Genomic DNA, 4,338 nt, shown 5'->3' on the forward strand with positions numbered 1-4,338 from the left:
AGGCAGTTGTACGCACAGATGCACTGTACTGGGTTCGGTGAGGGCTGTAACTAACGCCGACTTTGTTCTCTTGATAAAATGGGACCTCGGGAGCCAGGCTGCCCCAAGCCTGTAGGCCTGTGCCTAGGCCCGGAGTGGCCTTGGTCCCAGAACATGACAGAGGGTGCAGGTCGGGCTGAGGGGTCTGGCCCCCCCCCACCCCCCCCACCCCCATTCATGAATTTTGTGCATTGGGCTACTAGTTGGGTATAAAAGACATTTTTGGACAAAGGAGAAGGGGTGGGAGTGTGGGAAGGATAGGGTATTAGATTTCAGAAGTGAGAGTGGATGATTTACAGGTAGTTGAGGAAGAAGGGAAAACACGACAGGAACATCCTTGATAGGCAACTCAGAAACAATGAGATCCAGGATACATGTAGCGAACAGGCCACCGCCTAAGCCCTCTTATATACCATACTTAATTTAAATTAGGCTAAGGTGACATCCTAAACCAAGCATGTCAAACTCGGGGCCTGCGGGCCACATGCCTCCTTTATTTGGCCCATGTTGGCCTTTGAGTTTGACATGCTTCTCCTAAACTCTCTTTCCTGAAACAGATTTCTCTGTCTGAATCTCTTGGGCAGGAAAGCTGGGGGCTGAGGATCAAAGGTTCCCCCTGAGTCTTATTTCTTAACAAAGAGCTTAAAGTCAGTATCTTGCTCCCTTTCCATGCTGATAGCGTTCTGCAAACATGGGGAACATTCCTCAGACACGTCAGACTTTCTGTAAGGAGTGTGGCAAGCATCAACCCCATAAAGTAACAGGACAAGAAGAGCAAGGATTCCCTGTATGCCGAGGGAAGGCGGTGTTATGATAGAAAGCAGAGGGACTACGGTGGGCAGATTAAGCCGGTTTTCCTCAGAAAGGCTAAAACTACAAAGAGGATTGTGCTGAGGCTTGAATGCCCTGAGCCCAACTGCAGATCTAAGAAAATGCTAGCTATTAAGACATGCAAGCATTTTGAACTGGGAGGTGATAAGAAGAGAAAGGGCCAAGTGATCCAGTTCTAAGCTTCATATTTTGTTTTATTATGTGACAATAAAACCTTGAGGATAAAAAAAATCAATGTCTCAAAAAGGCAGTGTCAGGGTGGCAGAATTTTTGTTCCCTTGACCAACCTCTTTCGGTTTAATGTAGAGGAAATGGGCCACATTAGATTGAAATATTAGAGTGGATTTGTCATTTAAGACACACTCCCCATTCACTAGGAGCATTCCAAAGACATCCCTTTCACCAATACTTTAAGAAATAAATTTGTGAGAGAAGCCCCATCATCCTTGAAGAGTTCTATAGTTGGTCTTCTCTGTAGGCCACACCTTACTTACAGTGGGAACCATAGCCACTCATCTCTAAAACCTAAATGCAATGGGAATAATTAGAAGTACAGGAGCCAAGGAGTGGCTCTCAACCTTCAAAGGCAAGGTGGGTGTGATTCCTGGAATGGACAGCAGGGTCAAACCAGCAATCGGAATAGTCTGACTCTCACAGACCTGTGGTGTTGGCTACTTTAATCACAGTGTTTCTAAAAGTGAAATAGATAAGAAGCCTACTAACTTCTTACTTGATCGGTATAAGCATAGAAGTTCTAGAGCAGCGGTTCTCAACCTGTGGGTCGCAACCCCTTTGGGGGTCGAACGACCCTTTCACAGGGGTTGCCTAAGACCGTCAGAAAACACATATATAATTACATATAGTTTTTGTGATTAATCACTATGCTTTAATTATGTTCAATTTGTAACAATGAAAATACATCCTGCATATCAGATATTTACATTATGATTCATAACAGTAGCAAAATTACAGTTATGAAGTAGCAACGAAAATAATTTTATGGTTGGGGGTCACTACAACATGAAGAACTGTATTAAAGGGTCGCGGCATTAGGAAGGTTGAGAACCACTGTTCTAGAGCAAGTGAACAAAAATCTGAAATCATGAAAACAAAGAGTCAATGGCCTTACATGCCAAAGACTCAAAAATACACACCCCGCCCACCCCTCACCCTGACACACACACACTTCTCTCCTGAACTCCAGGCTTATATATGTAATTGCCTACTTGTTATCTTCACCTGGGTCTCAAATATATATCTCTAATTTAATGTGTCCAAAACTGAACTCAGGTTTTCCCCAAACCTCCACCCAAACCTCCTTCCCCATTTCAGTTGATAACATATTCATCCCTAAGTAGCTCTGACCAAAATCCATTAAGTTTCCCCAGTTTTCTTTTTCTCACACCCTACAACAAATCTTTTAGCAAATCCTGTCGGCTCCAGCTACTGCACAGGTAGCTATAGGAGAGTTATCTTTTTAAAATCATTTCCCAGAAGCCATGGAAAATAACTGCTATTTACATCTGATGGCATAGGACTCAGTCACATATCCATGCCTAGATTCAAGGGAGAGGAGAAATGTGGGCCTCATTGTTCTTGGAAACAAGTCAGGCTTCTCTTACTTTGGAGGAAACTGGGTCCTTAGAGTCAATTCTATCACAAATTCTAAAGAACCACAAGCCTCTCTAGATTGATATGTACACTGACTTTGTCTAGAAAAATAATATTAAAACCAGTTTTCTGAATACTAGGTATAATACTGGGTTAATATTACTGTATATCCAGGACACTGTAGGAAGTTGATTTTTCTACTTTGTCCAGCCAAATCTCTGACCTGTTTCAGTCAGGAATCTGTGTCAGAGACGAGAACCACTCTAGCTAGTTTATGAAAGGTTTTATTGAAAGATTAATTAATGGCATACGGAATTGTTGGGAAGGCCAAAGAAACTTAAGTCTAGGTAGACAGCTATTCCTCTAAATTACAAAGAGAGAAGCTTCCCCTGCGATCAAGAAGTCACCCACAAAACTGGAAAAATCTAGAACCACACCACTACTGTCACAGACAGAAAGCTGCCAATCATATGATGTACAAATTTACACTGATTGCAAAAGAATGCTGTTTACTAGAGTGGAGAGCTAGACCAAAGTAGCATGAATAACTGAAGTCGATGGGTAATTGGAGGAAAGCCATTTTAACTAGCATTTAAAATCTCCTTTTCTGATCATTTTAGTGGAAATACTAATTCAGTGTTAAAATAAGTGTTTTGAGTTTTATTTTTGCTTCTGCACCCCTCCTCCCACAATGCACAAGTAGTAAAAGAGCTGAAAGGAAGGCAGTGGTCCAGAGCAGAAACAAGATCCCTCATTTATTGAATAATCAGCCAAGGAAAGTCTGAGCATTGGCTGAATGTTTCCATACTGTGAGGTTTACACCAACAATAAAATAGTTAAGATTATAGAAAAAGACAGACATTAAAAATGTGAGACATTTCCACTGTAATCAAAACTGCATAGTCCTGGCATAAGAACAGGCATATAGACCAATGGATCAGAACAGAGAACCCAGAAATCGACCCAAGCCATTATGCTCAATTCATATTTGACAAAGGAGGTAAGAACATGTAATGGAGTAAAGATGGTCTCTTCAATAAATGGTGTTGGGATAATTGGACAGATACATGCAAAAAAATGAAGCTAGACCACCAACTTACACCATACACAGAATAAACTCAAAATGGATAAAAGATGTAAATGTACGTCATGAAACCATAAAAATCCTAGAAGAAAACATAGGCAGCAAAATATAAGACATCTTATATAGCGGAATATAGGGCAAGAGTAAAAAAAAAAAAAAAAAGGAACAAGTGGGACCACATCAAAATAAAGAGCTTCTCCACAGCAAAAGAAACCTCTCTTCTTACCCCTATTGACCTCCCAGATTCAGCTGCTTTTCTTTACCGCTCAGTTTAGCCACCAAACAGGCTTTTTCTTGAGGTTTTCCTTTCCCCTCAACTGGCACATAGTTGCACTCAAGTGTTTGTTGAATTGATTAATTAAAGAATGATTGAGAAGAGCAGTCTCCCCAGCCTCACATTTTTTTTGCTGTTCCCCTTTAAAAGATTGGTGCCTTTTATCATAACAACAAATAAGAGAAAATGACAACGTTCTAGGTTCTTAATAAGTTTGCTTCATCACTGTTCCTTTTTCTCCAGTTCCTTATTTGTTACCTAATATTCAGTAGCCCCTCTCTGCTAGAACCTTCTCTCAGTTGATCTCAGATTTAGAGCTAAACTGCTTGCAGTCATCTCCAGCCCAAAGCAGAGCATTGATGCTAAGACTAGCCATGATCACCTGGAGAAAGTACTTGCCTCACACCACAGATTCTTCCCCTGTTCTTTAGACCTTTCCAAACTGTTACAGAAAAAACAGAGAAGAACCAAGCAACGCTTAGAGAGATGGAATTACATT

General features: G+C 41.1%; 1 pseudogene; it reads left to right on the forward strand.

The window, feature by feature from the left end:
- The first annotated feature begins 730 nt into the window (after window positions 1–730).
- LOC106726127 lies at window positions 731–1,070 on the forward strand (annotated as a pseudogene).
- Window positions 1,071–4,338: the final 3,268 nt, after the last annotated feature.

This window comes from Myotis brandtii, unplaced genomic scaffold (assembly GCF_000412655.1).
Source record: "Myotis brandtii unplaced genomic scaffold, ASM41265v1 scaffold23, whole genome shotgun sequence".
Lineage (NCBI taxonomy): Eukaryota > Metazoa > Chordata > Mammalia > Chiroptera > Vespertilionidae > Myotis > Myotis brandtii.